This window comes from Channa argus, chromosome 5, assembly GCF_033026475.1.
Source record: "Channa argus isolate prfri chromosome 5, Channa argus male v1.0, whole genome shotgun sequence".
In the NCBI taxonomy this organism is placed as follows: Eukaryota; Metazoa; Chordata; class Actinopteri; order Anabantiformes; family Channidae; genus Channa; species Channa argus.
Window position 1 is genome coordinate 14,512,745 of NC_090201.1, and position 20,263 is coordinate 14,533,007.

Sequence of the window (20,263 nt, forward strand, 5' to 3'; positions counted from 1 at the left end):
TCTACATAAATACGTTTACACTCTCCTAAAACCCAAACAATCCCCGCTTTTGTGCTCATTCACCCCTGCCTCTTTGCCAAGCCAATATTAAATCATCCAGCTCATTAACAGGTTCATAACTCACACGATCCTTTGCTGGATCAATGGCTATAATCACATCAACAGCATTTTAAGTGAACTAGCTTTAGACTTGGTCAATATTCAATTAAAATAAAACTACCCAGTTACAGTCATGTGAACAGATTATGGCACCCTACTAAAGCCTGTGTGTTTTTAAACATATTTGGACATATTGATATATAATATCAATTTTAATATCAATTTTAACAATACTTTTAAAAACTTTCTGGCGAGGAATAAATTGGAATATCTCCACATTTATATTCCCACTTAAAATTGCTAAAAACACACACAGGTATCACATCAGGTGCACATGATTAAAGGCAAACTTTCCTCAGACCGATGTCAGAGACTGGTAGATGGCTACAAGAAGAGTCTCAATGATGTCATTTGCGCCAAAGAGGGTAACACTAGCTATTAGGAGGTAAGGTGTCCTAACCTTTTCCTTAGTTAGAATACACATTTTTATTGATGTCTTTTGTTTAATGAGTAAAACAAGGTTAATATTTGTTGTTTATCTGCAATTAAATCACTTTATTTTGCAGAAATACATAAAAACAAGATTAGACAACGATATGTGAACATTTCTTAATAAAGATTTGAATATTTAATGGTGTGTCCTAAATTTTTCACATGACTGTATATATTTAAAACCAAAAACTGCAATTTTAATAAGAAAAGTACAAGAAAAGATCAATGAAGTATGTCAAGCTGTTTTCTTTTTTCTTTACCATAAAATCTGTCACTGGTGGATGACTACTTATAAAAAATAAAAATAAAAATAAATAGCGGTACACAAGACCTTTTTTCTATGGAGTATCATACAAGAAACAAACGTACCATGGTCAAATAATTACTGAAGGAAATTTCAAACACCTCCTAGCACTGGGGTTCCTGTATAATTTATTCAGCTCATCTATTCAAAGAGCACGCACATCCCTCACCTAAACATACCTAAACTCTTAATTATATTTCTTAAGTATTCAATCACACTGGCTTGAAGACATGTTCTATTTAAATCACTCAGTGTTCCTGGGGTCTCTCTCAAGCCTTTACTGGCTGCTTAGGTATTCATGATGACTGACAGACGCATCGAACAAAGCTTGTTAGATTAACCAAGAGAGCACAGATTATCAATGAACACACTCCTATTTCTAAGAAAAGTATTGTAGCTGAAGCTATTACTCATCATTTTATGCCTGTTAGGCAACATAGAGAATGTTGTGATACAGTCAAAATCTTTTAAATCTGCAGAGTAGCAAATATTCTTTTTGAGTGTGTACTGGAATTCTTTGATTTTCTCATGTACACCTATTGATTCATTTTGAAACCTGTAATCAGTGGTTGCTTGTTGTAGAATATAATATCAGCCGATGCTCTTTTAGAAGATAAAAGATAAAAAACCTGTAGTCATAAATAACTGCTAACCACAACCAGCTCTGCCAGAGACTTTATTATAATCAAACTGAAAAAGTTTGATTATATTTTACTAAATAATAATTAGGAAAAAAGGTGATTTAATGCATTTTATACAACTAAGGATATCGTTGCTGGTGGTATTAATTCATAAATCAATAAATAGTTAGGTTGTGATTCTATACTGAATCATCTGCCTATTGTGGCACATATATTAAATAAATAATTTCCAAATACAGATACATTTTTTTGCAGCTGACATAAGTTTGTGTACACCAACAATTTGTACATGGAAGTATACTCTTGATGTTTATGCATTAGTCATGAATCATTTGCTTTAAATTTTAATTAAACACAAACACACTCTTATTGTAGTTATTGAAACACATAACTATAATAGATGGGGAATTGTTTCAATTTACAAAAACCTGTGTTGTGTGTGTTAGTGTTGTGCTTGGTAAGTTTTTTCTTTACAAGCTAGCAGATTCACTCATACTTTAAAAACAATATGTCTCTCTTTTGAAAATCAGAAAAACCTTATAAAGCTGGCTGACATATACGGTAGTTATTTACAACCCCAATTGCAAAACAGTTGGAAAGATGTGAAAACATTATGAAAAACAGAATGCAATAATTTACAAATCCTATCAAACCACATTTAATTCATAATAGAAAATAAGCAACATATCAGATGTTGAAAATGAGATATTTTACAATTTCCTGGAAAATATTAGCTCATTTTGAATTTGATGGCAGTAAAACATCACAAGAGGGACAACAAAAGCCTGGAAAAGTAATTGCTGCAAAACAAAAATAAATGGAGGAGCTTTTGACAACTAATTAGGTTAACTGGCAACAGGTCAGTATAAAAGGAGCATTTCAGACAGTCAGAACCTCTCAAATGTAAAGATGGGCAAAAATAATTTTGGAACAATTTCAGAAAAATGTCCTCTATGTAAAATTGCAGAGACTTTAAAGATCCCAACATCTATAGTATATAATATCATTAAAAGATTCAGAGAATCAGGAGGAATCTCTGTGAGCAAGGGACAAAGCTGAAGGTCAAAACTGGATTCACATGAGCTTATGGCACTGCATTACAAACAGGCAGGATTCTCCACTGGACATAACTGCATGAGCTCAGGAGCACTTCCAGAAATCACTGTCTGTGAACACAGTTCACTGTGCAATCCACAAATGTAAATTAAAGCTGTATTATGCAAAGCAGAAGCCATATGTGAACACGATCCAGAAACGGGACTGTTAAGCAGCTAGAATCCCACATTGACAAGAATGGGACAACGTTCCTCCCCTAAAACTGGTCTCCTTCACTTTAAAAGAAGAGCGGATGGTAATGGTAAACATTGCCCTTTTCCAACTTTATTTAAAATGTGTTGCTGTCGCCAAATTCAAAATTAGCTTATGATTTCCATGAAATTATAGGATTTCTCAGTTTCAACATCTGATATGTTGTTTATGTTCTATTGTGAGTAGAATATTGGTTGATGAGATTTGCAAATCTTTGCATTCTGTTTTGTAAATTAACTAATTATACAGGCTCTGAAGGTTTATTATTGCACCCTGTTGGATGGTTTTAATGTTTAAATTGCTGACTTATTTAAAATCCTTCTGATTGTGGCTGCATTTGTGAATATCATCTTTCATTCTCAAGTTTCTTTAAGGAAGAGAACAGCTTTTAGGGAGACTACCCAAGTAAATATATGTAATAATTTTAATTCAGCCAGCTCTGCGGCTGTTCACTGAGCTCACAGGACCATGAATTATTAAGTAAAGGTCAGGACCAAAGGCATGGCAAAATATCAAAAGTTTTCTTATGTAACAGTGTTTACTTTGCAAATTTATAATAGGCTCATGACACATGCCCAAGGCACAACTGTTAATGAACCATCAGCTCTGTTTTGCACATGTGCAATATACTATAAGAATATTATAAATCAGCTTATAAAACACCTTAACAATTCCAGTTTCCAGCCCATGAAGTCCCTTTAGGTTCTTTACCTTCATCAGTGGACAGTGTAGCCCTAGTTCATGTCTTTTCTCCACTGCAGTTGTGCATGATGTGATGTGATTACAATGTACAATCTTCTCCTCTGACCGTACAAATGTGCAAGCCTTTGTCCTCAGACAAACACACAGCTTTGATAGGATTTACATTTATGAAGAAAGGGGTCGAAGGTATTGTTTGGCAACTGAAACGATTTCCTCTTGGTTTACTTTTTATATATGAGACAGAGAACATTAAAAACATCAAATTGAGGTTGAATGGCCAAATGGGTCATTAGATGCGGTCTTGTTTCTAAAGCTTGTTGCTTTGGTGAAATGGCTTGTTCCAAAACACAGATTCCATCTCATTTATTTTTCAGTGCTGATGAAATTTTAATTGCACATTAATAACGCCTGAGTTAATGCCAAAGAGAGAAGGTGGGATCCAGAATATCTATAACTCCAGGTTTCACCTTATTCTGGACCTTCTGGTGTTATAACCTCCCCAAAAATACATACCGCTCTTTCTTGGACAAGTCATTTTTCATGTCAAAGCAGCAGTGCAGTGAAGGACACCATGCAGCTCTTGATTGTCTGTCTCTCTGCTTGAGGTTGTTGAGGTGTTACTGAATAGTTTTAGACCCACTTGAATCTGCATTCCCACCATGGGTCTGCCCACTAAATTATTCAACACAACAATATGAACTCAGAAAACACAGGAAAACTTGCAGGTCAACATTTCATCAATAAAAGATAAGTTCTTGAAGATGCAGAACAATGAATGTCAGTTTCAGTAGCGTGGCCCAGTGGAATGAAAGAGTAAGTGGGTTGTATGTAAAACCTGTCTATGTAACTCAGCATGTGGCTGTTTTTTCAGCTGTCCCCAAGGTGCAAATCAGTCTCTTAGGGATCATGATCTCAAAATAAATTAAACCCCCAAAGGTATGGCATTAAAATAGTCCGAAATGGGCTTTATAACGTGCATACTCAATCACTGTAGTACAAGCACAAGATTATTACATAAACACAACCTTGGCAAGATCTCACCTTGTTGGTTTTTGACCCTGCTCCACCGGTGAGTTTAGGGTTTAGTTGTGAAAAGATGTCACATACTTCTGCATTTAGTCAGCATACGTCAGCATTTAGTGATATTTGAGTCATGTAGCAACGCTTGTGAGGTTGTTTACATATGTGGTCTTGCAAACATCACTCTTTTTCCCTTTTTGTTATTATTTTTTAATGATGTGGAGAAACAGAGTATGAAGGTTTCAAACCAAATTTTCAAGATCAGCTACAAAGCTTGTAAATATTCAGTCTTTCATAATATGACTTGATGGTGGTTTACCATGGCAATATACTGACTGAATACAAACTGATTCTTAAGTTTCAATGTGTCTAAAATGTAATGACTTATATAACTTTTGTCTAAAAATCTCATTTGACACTTCTGCATTCTGGGGATATGAGTTCCTGTCTCCTAAAACCCGTGCAACACTCTCTCTACCCACTGAACCTTTGGTCCAGAACAGGATCATGCGCTATAAAAACTGACACTTAGTTCTTTTGTATTGGCAGAGGCTGTTTGAACTAATTGCATGAAAACTTTCTCACTCAGTGAGCCAGAGACAGCCATGACTAGAGGCAGCTAACTGCACTTGCTGCGCATCGGATATGCCTGATTGACTTCACTGTAAGCACTTTGCTTTGTTGTTTGTGAAGTCTGAGATCACTCTGTGTGCAGTGGCTATGGCTCTGTGCGTTGTCAGGGTGGAACAATCAAGTTTGTTCTGTTACCTGCTTCACGCTCACCTCACATAGCCTGGCGTTTGACTTTTTGTAAGACTGGGAGGAAATCAAGGGCAAAGACATTAAGACGTAAGGGAAGCTGGGTTAAGTGAGGATGCACCCTCAGCAGCCAATAGGAAGGGATGAAGATGTGTGACTTCCCATGGACCACTGCCTGCTGAAAGCACTGCATGAGGGTGTGCAGCAATGTGTCACAGGGAGTGCAGTGGGACTAGAGGAGATACAGCACCATAGTCACTATGATTTTATAGTCTCTGTTGTTATTTTCAGCAGTGCTTTCAGCAATAATAGAGAAGAATAATAGAGTTTCCTCTCTCTCTCTGGGACTGTCTCTCTTCCTACCATTCTCTCACTGTGTGTGTGTGTGTGTGTGTGTGCGTACGTGAATGCTAATAATGTAGGAGATTATCCAACCGAGTGCATTTTATGAGTTGTTTTTAAGGATTGTTGCTGGGTAACAGCAACCCTTCCACTGTGGTTAGGTGCGCTTCAAATAGCCATAAATCAATGGCACACGGTTCCCTAGCTGCCAGACTGATTGCAAAACCATATATTGCCAAATAAGCCCACACATACTCACAAGGACTAATTTGACTAATTAATAGATGGAATCAATGTCTCCCATTCTCATCCACATGCTTCCTCCTCTTATTATTCATAAAAAGTAAGTTAATTATCATGTAAACACTCATCATGTGAATTCCAATTAAACATTTAACTAGCTCTATAAATATATAAGGTAAGTTGTAGTACCTATAATCATTTAACATAAATACAAAGACAATCCCTTTTCTAGCTTTTGATAGTCGGCTGACAGACTAACAGCACTAATGCTGCTGAGTGGACACAAAAATGAAATCTAAGTAGCCTACTCCAGGAAAACCTCAATAACATGTAACTTTACACTACTCACAAAAATATCTTATCCTTTCTTTTTTTACTCTCTGTAATTTGTGGACAGTCCACATACAGCCACAGGCTTTGGTTAAAACAGAGAAGTGCTAGCATGCCTTTCTTTCAAGCTTTATTTCATGATTCCTTCCTTTAATTTTTATCTCTCACCACTTTTCAGCTGAAAGAATTTGAAGTTGTGCAAAGGTGCTCCAAGCTGAAAGGGACATTAGCATTATTGATTTAAAACATGCCTTTGATGCTGTTTGATAAGCATGCAGCCACACACAAATGGAAATTTAGCTTAGTAAGTAGAGCATCCGAACAGGACCTGCTAATCGATAAAGAAAATCTGCCCATTTGTGAACAGCAGAAATGAGGATTAAATTGATCACGTTGTGGTCAGACTCTTTTGTATATAAATCTATTTGCTGGAATTACTTTTGTGACATTATAAAGACTCATGTTGCAATCAGAGTTTCCTACACATTTGGGCTGGACATTTAGATACATTTTCAATTAAGCTCCTACTGAAAACTGCTCTCCAGTGTATTGAGTCCTGGAAGAAATGTACTGTTGATGGATAGAAACTGAAGTTTTACCCAGGCACGTCTCTCACATTTCCTCAGAAATTACCAGTGAAGATATTTTCAAAGGGTATAGGATTTAGTTCTTGTGGTCTAAAAATGACTTCGTTTATTGATGGAGGTGCTCTGTTACTGCATAGAAAATGTCTGCTCAGTTTTCCCACCAGCTACTGGCTTCTCCATCTGGGCCTTTTTCCTGTTTGTTGCTAATGCCAAAATGTACAGGCTGGATATACATTATTTAGTATCTCTGTGTGGCTGTGAATTAGCTCACAAATTCTCAACATCGACAGGTGCAAACTTTGAAGCTTATTTTTTGGGGAAAACAGATTCTCTATTTAAAGTTGAAACTGAATTCACCAAGACTGAAGTTATTAGGGTTTCTCATTTCATGATTGTGTATTTGTGAATTATAGATGAATTTTCTGAAACACAAAATCTCTTTATCAGAAATCACCGTCATATACAGCGTCACACATATTTTATCACACAATTATGTATTATTTTTTATTATCAAAAGATAATAAATCAAATTACTACATTTGGGAAAGGAGCTGCTTGTAGTAATGAACCTGCAGAAAACCCAACTCTGCAGTTCCTCTGTCCACTCACTGTCCACTACCTGCTCAGAACAAAATAGCAGACAAACAAAGTAAGAGACTATCGGGTGAGCAACATGAAACACTACATAGTTTTCTTGATAGTTGATGGAGACCATAAACAGGGTTAAAAAGAGTGAATATTTGGTTTACATTTATTCAGGCAGCACAGTGGTGGAGTGGTGGTGGTGATGGAGTGGTAAGCGCTGCTGCCTCACAGATAGAAAGTTGCGGGTTCGCCTTTCATGGCCTTTCTGTGTCATGTTCTCCCATGCTTGTGTGGGTTTCCTCCCACAGTCTAAAGACATGCATGTTAGTGACTCTAATTAATTAACGGTTGCCTGTAGGTGTGAGTGTCTCTCTGTGTTGGCCCTGAGATAGACTGGTGGCCTGTCCAGGGCAGACCCTGCCTCTTGCCCTATGACAGGTAGGCTAGGCTCCAGGCCCCCTGTGACCCTAAACAGCAAAAGCAGTTACAGATATTGGATGAATAGATATGTGTTTATTTGGGTTCAACAGAGTCTTACTGTATTCTGCTCTGTATCTGCTTGATTTTGCTAACTCAAAAGGTAATAACAGCCTGATGGATTCTTTCCGTTGGCCAAAAAGTCTATTAATTCAGGCTTAGGCTTATGCTTAGAAACACATTAAAATTGGAAACTAAATTCTGGCTTTGTGGTTGGAATTTTATCAGAGTTAAGATGGCTTCTTCTTAGTAGTTCCAGTTCGAAGCATGTTGGTTCAGGAGGAAGTAAGCCTCTAAATTTTCCATTGCCTCGCAGTTTCCATGGAGAGAGGTGATCTAGTATGCTACATTAGCTTATCACACCAGCCAGCTGGGTCAATACTTCATACTACACAAGCACACACAGACACACAGAGTCGACTGCATAGTATCTCTGTGTGACAGATATATAAAACCTGCGCTTTACATTTTAGCACAAAACCTTATCAGACTTTCCTTATGTTTCTCACACATTGGTAGAACTGGATTTATTGCTGACATTTAAAAAGGTGAGAGGTCAGTTGTAAGTAAATGAATACAAAACAACTTTTCTGCAGAACTTCATTCATTATTCAGACAGGCTTGTCAGTGAGAGAGCGTCAGAGGAGCTGAAGTGTGGTGTGTGTGTATTCAAGTGTTCAAATACAAGTTTACAGACAGTTGAGGATTAGATCCCAAAGCAACTGCATGCTAGAAGTACGTAAGCAACAGTTTCCACACCACACTAAGGTTTTCATTATCATACACTCCAGTACGACTCCACCTCCACTATGACCTCAGTAATAAACACATTATCACATTTGTGACAGTTTCAACAGAGAAATTGTGACTTTATGGAAAAGCTGCTGTATTGGATTGGACTTGATAGTGGTGGTGAGTGAGTGTATATCATCCTAGTCTTAGTTTCTTTGAGATGGTTGAAGAGGACAAATTCTGTCAGATTTAGAGGTAGCCTCATGTGAAATGATCTGTTTCAGTGCTGTAATTTGTAATATTTTTCTGAAGCAATTTCCTCTCAGTAACAATGCTACTCCATACTTCAGTGACACCTTTTAATAACGGTTGTCTCCTGTAGGCTTCTCATTTGAAAAAGGACTAGTCACATGATGCATTGGGGTAGATATGGTTCATCACACACGTTCAAATTATTCTCCTTCTTTCTTAAAATTCAGTTAGCTTATTGTAGTGTGCCTTTATCATGTAGAGTGGTGTTTTTGGAAAAATAAAGTGTTCTGAGATGATGGTGTTATCTAAGCTGCAAAAATGTTTTTGCAACAATATGCATTGTACCAAAAGTGTTTCTACACACCTAGCAGAGTGAAACGGCATTCAGAGGTTTAAACCAAAGCACATGCAAGTTCTCAACATTTTCTTGGATTATAAATACAATGTAAGGTCCCTGATCTCTACAAAGGCAGAATCCATGTGTGCATTGCAGCTACACACTAGCTGTCAGATGGAGAAACAGTAATTACCTGAACTTGATATAGAACCCAACACCTGAAAGCTCCATGCTCGAACAGTTAACAACAGTGTTCAATTAACACTAGATCACGTAGTTTCTCAGAGCATCACATCTGCTGTGTTAGACAGGCTGAATTAAACAAAGCGTCAAGTTACAGTTGTGGCAAACATACTGTATACCTTACATCAGTTTGATGGATGCTGCTGACACATGCAGCATGGCAGGAAAGCACTCTTTTTATTTTCAGGTGACTTTATCTACCTGACACAAATCCATTTTTTTTTTACTTTTTTTCACTGCATGAATAGAAAAACTGAGACTGCACACAGGATGTGACTGAGGTTAAATGTCAGCAACAGTAGAAGCAGTAGATGGGTGAGAGAGATATGCATTGTTCTCCAAGAGTGTTTCATTAAATAGCTTCTGCTCTTTAGCAGATAAAATGAGAACACAAAGGAAATTTTAATTAGTCTGGTCATTATATGATTTTTCAAAAGTAAGATTCACATGTATTTTTTTTTAATCAGCAGCTGATACAAATAGAGAAATAGAGTGTGTGAAAGAATGAGTGAGAATGAACAGTTTGAGGAAACAAAGACTGAAAGACAGATCCTTAATAGAAGGGTGTCAGTGGTGGTGCAGAGTGGGCAGATTGTGGTTTTACAGTTTACTAAGTGATGTTGCTTAAATTAATAATTGTAAAGGTGAGCTAAAAGAAAAAAAATAACAAAATAGTTTTACATTTTGAAAAAAACATTCTTATTCACTTATGTACTACAGGGCATAAAGCACAGCCAACTTAGATTAGCAAAGAGTATATCAACTGAGGGAAAGACCTTTTCAGGACTCAATTGAAAGATAACAAAATATAGCTGGCCAACACTCAGAAGTTCTCTAAGTAACATGTTATATCTTGTTTGTGTCATCCATGCAAACACTTAACTGGAACTTCCTGTTTATTATTTCCTCTCAGCCAAAGCCAGACAGACATTTAATGCTTGGCAAAAATGTGAATAAGCTAATTTCCTGAAATGTGCACTAATTTTTTAAGTACAGATAAGCTGGTGGTGTCCTGTAGGCACAGTACAAGGGCTTGTTTGTACTTGTTACCTTAATAGCTGCTGTAACAGGTACCTAATGGTTGTTTCATTTGCACTTTATGGCACAGAATAAATAGACCACTAAGGGATCTTAGAAACCCAAATTAAATTTTCCATGATAAACCCACTTAAATTCCAAAGAACAGACGGTAAGAGACACTGCTGCTGTGCTCTGAGCATCTACAATCTTTACTGCAGATAACTTTAGGTCTAAAATAAAATGGATCTCCATGTGCAAAACTATTTTTAAAAATCATGAATTGTCTGCATGGCTTTATAGTTCTTAGTAAATATGAAATTATATGGGCAGATTACATCAGCAGTGTGCTGATATGTTGCACAGTGTAAGTGTTTGTGTATAAAATCTTTACAGTGTGGGGGTGTATTTATCATCCTTCTCTGAGTGAGTGCAAGTGAGAGTCAAGACTGCAAAGAATTGTGGCTTCTATTTACAAGTCAGTATAAGGATACAATACCCTTTTTGTTTCACAATCTTTCTCTTTTACAAGTGTTAGAAGACTAAGTTCATCTGAAAATATGTAGACAACGTCAACACAAAGTCAAATACCTCGCAAAAGAAATTTTGTGAGGTATGTGTTTAGATTGTGAAAGTCCATGGTGTGTGTGTTTTTAAATAGTGAAGACCTACTGGCATTGCAATTTCCATTAATTTGGATCAATAAAATCCACTTTTAATTGTGTGGGACCTGTGCTGACTGAGAAGGAACTAATGTTCTGTTGTTGTAATTACATCAGGATTGGTGCTTTGGGTAGCAGACTGCTGTAGGTGAACCCTGTGACACCCAGGAGATCATCTTAAAAGTATATGACTCCATTCACAAGGATGACACCACAGAGGTAGTCCCTTGGGAGAACCTGAAAGTGGTAAAGCTTCTCATCTATTTTACCTGAAACCCTTAGGCCACTCAGCACATTCAATGATGCAGGTGTTTCTAAAACAAAATGAATTTAACCTGAAGCGCTGTGTTACTTTAAGAACCAGTCTAATGCGGCAGTGCATAGTGGGTGGATTGTGTGAGTTTCAATTGCTATCCCACTTATCTCCAGGCAGCAGTCCCAGGAGCCCCTGTTCTCCCCAATCTACTGCCAGAGCCTCAGCCTACTCACTGCACTCATTTCTCTTTCTCCTTCCTCCACCTACCAGACACCAGCCTTACCACCTTAGCTCGGTCTGCTGTGAGATATAGGCCACATAGTTAGTGTTAGATGGGACAAGCAGCAGAGGAGAGAACACACAGATCAGAGGTTTAAGGTTACTAAATAGAGAACTGACATATTGTATGGTCTGTTACCCTCTTATCATACTTTAATATTATAAGCAATATAGCTACTCTCTCTTCTAGTGTGTTCTCTCTATAAAATCTTCTATGAGATCCCTTACTATCTTTTCGTATCAACCCTAAATTAGTTTACATGTTAATGAACACAACAGGTACATGTCAGAGTTACATGATATGCATCTAAAGCTGCTGGTTTGAGCTGGTAATTATTAGAAATTCATTGGTCTGGTTCATTGCGGGTGTGATGTCCAGCTCTCAAACTACCTCAGGCAGTTCCATCTCCCAGAACAGTAGAAGCTGAGAGTCGATGGGTCCCCTGTAAACTGAGCAGCGAGATGTAAATTGAAAGGGTTAGTGATCTGTGGGAAATTTGACTCGCTTGGCATTACATTAACACATTTGTGGTTCTAGATGCAGCTCTCTGAAGACAGAAACATAGTCTCAACTGGGACAATATGGGAAATCTGAATGAAAGTCTCATAAGTCAAAGCCAAAGAGAGCAGACTGACTGGCTGATGAATAAAGAGCTGCTGACTTGAAAGCGGACTTGAAACTTTTTGTCAGTTAATTAAGAGGTCATTTAGTAATTTGTCAACCCATAAACATTATCCAAAACTATAAAATAGAAGCTGTCATGTGTTGTACATTATGCAAATGATGGAACTTGTAATTAACATGGACAGCTTAGTCTTTTCCATCCAGCACTTATATCTTATTAGGCCTTTATATAATACAGTTGGACAGCCCAGTCGCCTTGTAGCAGGACAGGGCTTTGAGAAAATAAGGCAAGAGGGCTGCGTGTTCATCAACTCTCTTTTTGTCCAGATCAAAATCAGTATTAGTCGAAAATCCCAGGGTCTATCCCATGGAAACTTTGGCTTTCTGGATAATGCCAACAACAGTGTGGCCAAATGTCTGAGGATTTTCTTTCTAATCATGATTTCATCTCGCACTGTCAGAGTCTAATGCCAAACGTTTATTACAGAAATGGTTTTACTGGTCACTGTAAACAAAGATGATGCTCAAAGAAGAGATGTGATATTTAATGCCAATATGTCAATACACTGTATATAATGCTAAAACACTGATTGTAGTGGACAGTGGGTTGAAACTGGAGCAAAGAACATGTACCCTTATTACACAGATGTGACGATGATAAAATCAAGATGTTGCAGAAAATAAGTTGAATGGAATAACATGAGATAATAAAGCTTAAACCATGATACAGGCTCAAATTAAGTTAAGAGTTAAGAGTTAAGCAGTTAAGACCCTGTGTGATTGTCATGACAGGAAGCTGCACTGAATGAGAAGGATCATGTTTCACAGTGATTTTGATTGTTTCAGCGGTGACATTGAGTAGAAGCAAAATAAATATTACTTGAATAATTTCAAAGTTACAAAGTGACAATTAATTGTTCTCAATCACTGTGGAGGATGACGATTTGGGAAAAAAGTGATTTTGGAATGACAACAGGGAAACAATGATCATAAAGAAACAAATGCATGGAATGACAGGCCTCCCACTGCAATAGTGCTGAATGTCCTACATTGACACTGTCTTTTATAGTTTAGAAGTCTACACACACACACATAGTGAGAGAGAGAGAAAGAGAGATTAGTGAGTCATTTGACTTCACTATAAACTTGTGTTTAAAGAGAATCCAAAATGGGTGTTGTTTTAACAAAAATCTTCTCAGACTAAAACATGTCATGTTATTCCATCCAGAATTGACTTTTTAATTTGAAGCCTTCAGTGATATCAAAGTGCAGGGTCACAGCAACAGAACAGCACACACTTCAACAGGAAACTTGTCAAAATGCTTGTAAATCTGAAAAGAGGGAAAGATGGTCTCTGTTACCGCCAGGAAACCCTGTAACCTTTCTAAATTAGGCAGTACAGTAGTTGGTGGGCAGAGCACCAGCTGCACTAGATGCAATAGAGGCAAATTAGTGATGGGAAGGATAACAGTTGCAAATTAAAACAGCTCTCTGACTGATTTCTTTCATTGAGAGTCACACTGTGACTCGCCCTTGTCACAATCACCATTTATGGCAGTAATTGGCTGGACCAGCATTCTTGACTATGGGCCAGTTTACAACAAGCTGGATGGATAAAGGCCGTGTGTGGAGCATCAGCCTCTAGTCTGACATGTGTTTATCCTTTTTTTCAGTGAATGTAGCTCTCCACTTGAGCTCTACGACTAAATTGATAGCACAGGATAATGAGACTAGAGTGTTTTTTTTAAATCGTGATCTTGTCTGGCACAGTTGGATTTAAGGCCTGCCTAGTATCTCGGCTCCAGAATCCTGAGGATGGCAGCAGCATTAAACATGTCCTTATCTAATTAAGAGTTTTGTTCCATTTGCAAATCACTGTCACTCGTACTTGGTACAAGTGGGAAACTCGGCCCTTCCAGACTGGAAATCCGAACTCTGCTACAGTCGATGTCGGCTCTGTGCCACCTGCTAATGATATGCAGCCATTTCTCATTGCTGCAAGATTTAGACTGGGCACACGGAATAAATCATTCTGCAGTTATAGTCACTAACCCTGAAGTGGCAGTGCTAAACACTCCACCACCGTTCTGCCCGCCCTAAAAAAATCAAATCCCAAATATGTTGCTTCTACATCAACTGAAGATTAAACATGGGCTTTAGAGAGCAAGAAGCAGCCTGACAAGTATGCTTTTATGTGGTATTCAGAACTGACAGAAGCTGCTCATGCAAATCAGACATCTAGTTTTCTGAACTTTTCTGATAGGGCAATCAAAAATCCTCCGTGTCAAGATCAGCACTGATGGAAATGTATTTTTTCCAGTGTATGGTTTGGTATGATCACATGTCCCCTGGCTTCCTCTGTGTGTTTTATGGGTCTTGTTTTTGTGAATGCCTTGCTGCATCTGTTATGCAAATACCAAAAAGCCTCACATCACCATGGAAACTGTCAGCTGAGCTGCACACCAAGGTACTGCAGTCTCCCCATGAGGGGATCGGTGTATACTCTGTGCTGCTGTGTGCCAGCTCATTTTGTGTGTGTTGTGAGTGCATGTAAGTGTAAAGGAACATAGGTACTACATTCGTTTGAGAAAAAGAGAAAGAGTAAACTTGTTTTTTCTTTCTAATTAATTTTAATTTGATCCCTCTGCATTCTGCACTGATGGACCTAGGCTTGCTTTTGTTTATTAGTGTGTAAATCCTGGTTCAATCAGTCACACAGATCACATGGTCCACATGTTTTGTTCTCATTACATTCTTGTATTTCACTGTAAACACAAACATGCAATGTTAGTATAGTCTAATGTAACTATGTCACATTCTGCTCCATTCTGATCTTTTTATCCTGGACTAAAAAGCTCTATCCCAAAGTCAGTTGTAATGAGTGTTTTATTTTTGTATTTCAGGCCTCTAAGCTCTGAACGAATGTTCATCCTTTAAAGGTTACTTCTAAACTTTTCTTCTTGTAAATGTCACACTGTTTCTTTTCTTTCTTTCTTTCTTCCTTTCTTTGTAGAGTTGAAGAACAGAAAGCATATTGTGCTTGATTGCTGATTTTCTATGGTTGAGCATTGTTACACAACTCGAGTTTAACATTCATTGATGTGTTTAAGAAAATAGGTCACTTCTAAAGTTTCTTTTATGCCTGTTGCCTTAGGGTGCTTTAGTGCCTCGGCTGCATACATTATACACTATACTCTGCACTTCAGACATTTTTTCTCTTGGTCTCTTTCTACATTATGTATCTCTGACTTTTCTTTCCTGCTGAGGATGAGCAGGCATCTCACAGGGCTAAAGTCTCCAAAGTACAGTACAGTTCCAAAGGGATAAGCAGGGCAGGGAGACATTTAGTGACCTGACATTGATGTAGCAGACATACTGTAAACACACATACAAACACACACACACACACACACACACACATTGAGAGAGAGAGAGAGATCTGGTCATTTTTTGGTCACTCAGGACGTTTCTTGGTCTGCCCTTCCCTTTCTACTGAATCATTTAGGAGGACACGATAGTTTTTTCTCTTCTACAGAATGAAAATAAATGATTTACGTTACACTTGCATGCATTTGTTGAGTGTGGATAAAGAAAAAAATGCAGATTTGATTTAACATTGGTAAAGCCCAACTTAAATATTTGACATGCATCAGTAGGTGAGACGAATGGTGCGATTTTCCCTCCTGGTTTTCACTTTTGGGCAAATTTGTTTTAAAAAAGCAACACATTTTGAAGAATCTGGAGGTGGAATCTGCAATTATGCTGCAGAGATGTCTGACATTTAGTGCTGTGTCAGCTGGATGCTGAATTCTCCACAGAAGACGCTGTAGCACAAGACACAGGGGCATTTCTGTCTCTTTATTTTCTGTTGTTTTGTGATAGCAACAAATGACATAGTTGCATGTGCAAGCAATACAACAATCATTTGCTAATTAACTATGTCTTAGAAATAGCGTCATACTCAGACAGAGTTTAGGACAATCGTGTGCACTAAGAGACACAGAAAGTCACATTGAGGGAAAAGCATAAGGTGGAAAAAGAAATAGATTGTGCCAGGCATCCGGCAGTGCAGCACTTTCTATAATTGCAGCCTGATGAATTTGTTTTTATGGCTACACTGAGTGGTGGGCCTGCCTCTCTGGGACCAGTTAAGATAATTTTAGTTTTGAAGCATTAGCAGTTTCACAGGTACATACACACCAGAGCTTCACTGCTGCAGTGATGGAGCTGTCAAAGAAGCTCAGCACATATGAGTGTTGGTCACCTCAGCCTCCATGGAGAGATGTAATTCAGCTCTCACTTGACAGTTAATTGAATGGCAGATAACATTTTAAGAGTTCAATGAGAAGATTAATACCACTCTGACATCTGCACAACAAATATGAATGTAGCAAATGGACTGTTAGCTTAGCATAAAGACTGGAAACTAGGAAAAAGCTAGCCTGGCTCTGTCCAAGGGTATTGATAGGCATACCAGCACCTAATCTTAGAGCTTTAAAGAAAGCACAAGCAATCATGGCTAATGACAGCCACCCACTCTTTGTAGAATACAAGCTGGTGCCATCTGGTTGAAGACATTCCTTGCCAAAATGTGGAACAAATCGATTTAAGAATTAATTTGTACCAGCTTCCATTGCTATCCTAAATAGCATTATATGACTACTTTAACCTCACCCTGTTTGTGATGTGTTTATTATGTTTTTATTTTGGACTGTATTGTATATGTGTGGTTATGTTGTTGCACAAATTGGTTACTCTTCAATGGAAGACAAATTTCCCTATGGGCATAATACAGTTTACTGTGACCTTGATCCCCTAAAGTATATCCTTGCTTAATGAACCAAGAAATTATACTTTTACACAATTACCTTTGACATATTAGCTGTTGGTAGGCATTTATTTTCTTTGTACAGATACAGGTGACACCCCCACAGCCTCCCAGCAAAAGCCCAAATGGAAATGAAAATGGAAATAAATGGAAATAAAGGGCCATATACATCCAGGTGGCATAAACCAGGAACAATAGTCAAAGTGCAAATGGTAAATAACTTTGTAGAAAACATGAAGGGAATATGGTTTTCACTTAAAAATCGCACCAAGTTTCCACAGAGGTCAAATCCACTTAGCTATTTTATGATAGAAATCAAAAACACACATATAAAGCTGCAACTTTTACAGTTGACAGAACTAAGAAAACAGTTTCCTCCTGTTTAAGCTTTGAGCTGTTGTAACTTTCTACTGGCTGTAGCTTCATAGTTAATGGACTAACCTGTGAGTGGTATTGATCTTCTAATCTATCTCTTGACAAGTAAGTAAATATCTTTCCTAAAATGACAAACAATTCATTTATTATGCTTTACATTTAAATTTGATTAAACATCACCATCTTTTTTGTCTTGAATGTGATCAAAGGATCCACTACTGAAACTGTATTGTAGAAATTAAATGGCGTCATGTAAGATATTAGGCAGCGACCAGGTGTCCTGTTTCAGCTGGTGTTCAGAGTGAGCAGCCCGGGTAACTCTGTTCACTCAGTGCTGACACCAAATCATGTCACTTGAACCCAGTTACTATTGGTCTGTGTGGTAAACACCAGAGAAGGCCACACGGTGTCACAGAGGGAGGTCATGGAGGCAGGGAAATTAGTTAGTTAAACGTTAATTGACATCTGATCAGTAACAGCATCTTATCGGCGACTGAGTCCGCTGGTGGACTCGGATCAAACTTCAGGTTTGTGATGAAACCATGTAAGAAGGCTTTACACTTTGTAGCCATGGAGATAGCAAATTCCTGCTAATTAAAATGGAGTAATGGTGTCCAGTATAATGTTACAGGGTTCACAAGTTGTGTTTCACTGGAAGTGATTTAATCATTTGCTTTCCTTTATTCATTCACTTTTTGACTGAGTTCTTGAACTTTTCTCATGATTTCCTGAACTGTTATTACTGGCGTCATAATCAGCATTAAAGCTAGTACTGTCTGTCTCATGATGTTCATTGCTTCCTATAATTGCAAATAAACCTGACCTGTATTATTGACGTATGAATTACACAGCCTATGCTTGGTAGCTGTCTCTACTGGTCCTTATCCTCTTCTGTAACGAACACATCACCACACCCATAATAAAAGATGTAAAAAAAATCTATTTTATTATTATCCAGGCTGCAAAAAGGTCTGTTTTCTCAGGGTTGTTGGTGATTCAACATGATATATTCTGTTTTTTTGTTTTTTTTTTCAATTTGCCTGCCAACTGTGCTGCCAGTTTTAGAATGAGCAAAGACCATAGCAACAAGAGACAGCTGGAGCTCCAGTCGGCAAAAACAAGTATCAAGAACAAAGGCAGATTTTGAGTACTTGTCATTTTCAGCTGGGTGTGATGTGTCTTCACTGAGTGGAGCTGTGATTGTGCTGTAAGCCTTGAGAATTGGCAGTATGCTGCATTTCAGGCCCCCACAAAAACACCTACTGTAAATCAGAAATGTACATCTCAGGATTACAGATACCTTACTTTTTCCATTAGCAGGTTTCTAACATGCAGGCTGAATGTTTTTTTTTTTTTTCTCACAAGCTGCTGAAGGAAAGTGTCCCCAGTCTACAGAGAGTTTCTATGGCATGCTTACACAGATCGACAGACACATGCTGTGAGAAAGACCTGCCTGTCTCCCTGCAGAGAGAAAAGGAGGTCATTAAAGGTTCAGCATACTTATTTTTGCTAGGATGCAAACAAATTTACTCAGTGCAATTTATATCACCTGTTTTCCTAAAACTGACATATAATTATGTAATGTCATTTATTAAAAACATTTGAAAAAATAAATGGATTTCTACTATGATTTTACTGTATTTCTACTGTGTCATGCACACAGATGCAAAGCATGGGCTTGAAAGATATCAAAACTTCATGTGTGTCAGAATAAAACTCTAAAGAAAATGTGGTGTACAGAATGACTAGCAGTATCTACAACTCTAGCATACACTGTCCAAAAGTAAAGAAAACTAAATTGAACAGGTTTCACATCAATAACATTATCTGTTACCATTTATCATGTTCAGGGTCTTGGGGGCTGGAGACTATCCCAGCTGTTATCGGCTGATAGGCAGGTCCCCCGTCTATCTCTGGGCCAACGCAGATGGGCATATACAAGCAGACAACATTTCCGCTCACATTCACACCTATGATCAATTTAGAGTCACCAATTAACCTAACCTGGATGTCTTTGGACTGTGGGAAGAAAACAGAGTACCTGGAGGTAACCCACGCAAGCACGGAGAGGACATGCAAACTCCACACAGAAAAGTCACAGCTGGCAGCAGCATACAGGGTGATTTCTGGGGATCAGGGAGCAATTTATAGTTTGAAATCAATAGTCTTACATTATGAAGGTGATGTCGATCTATAAGCCTCCTTTTCCACTGCCAGCAGAGCACCTCCTCTGTGGCATTTCATCACTCAATAATCCTGGATTAGTCTTTCATTTCATGCTTAAACTGATTTATATTCATATTTATATTACTCACTCAGAGGAGGGGGTCTCTGCCACTGCTCAGTATATAACAAATGAAATGGTTTTGCTCTTAAGTTCACATTTAATAGTCCAGCACGTGCAGGACAAAAAAGGCAGTCATCTTTGGCTATGCCTTAGCTTATAACACATATGTTCCCGGTGATTAAAAGTCAAAGTTTTCTGTCTCAAAAAAGGCAAATGGCAAATGTACATGCGTTTTATCAGGGGGCACTGAAAATCAGGAAAGAAGAGCTGGTTTGTACAAAGAGCCACAGGAGAACAATCTCTCATCTCACTTTTCCACTCTTTTTTCATGCTCTCGCTTTTTCTTTATCACATGTAAAAAACACAAACATACACACATACACACACACACAGAAAAAAACGCATACATTTCCTCCAGAAACACAGATATCTGGACACCTGCACCAAATGATGAGTTCAAGTGCAGTGAACAATTGCAAAT

General features: G+C 38.0%; 1 protein-coding gene across 1 annotated transcript in view; it reads left to right on the forward strand.

Annotated features, from left to right (window-relative positions):
* The window catches only part of LOC137128058 (potassium voltage-gated channel subfamily B member 1-like), a 33,492-nt gene that overhangs the window by 2,181 nt on the left and 11,048 nt on the right, over window positions 1-20,263 (forward strand). The window lies entirely within an intron of this gene.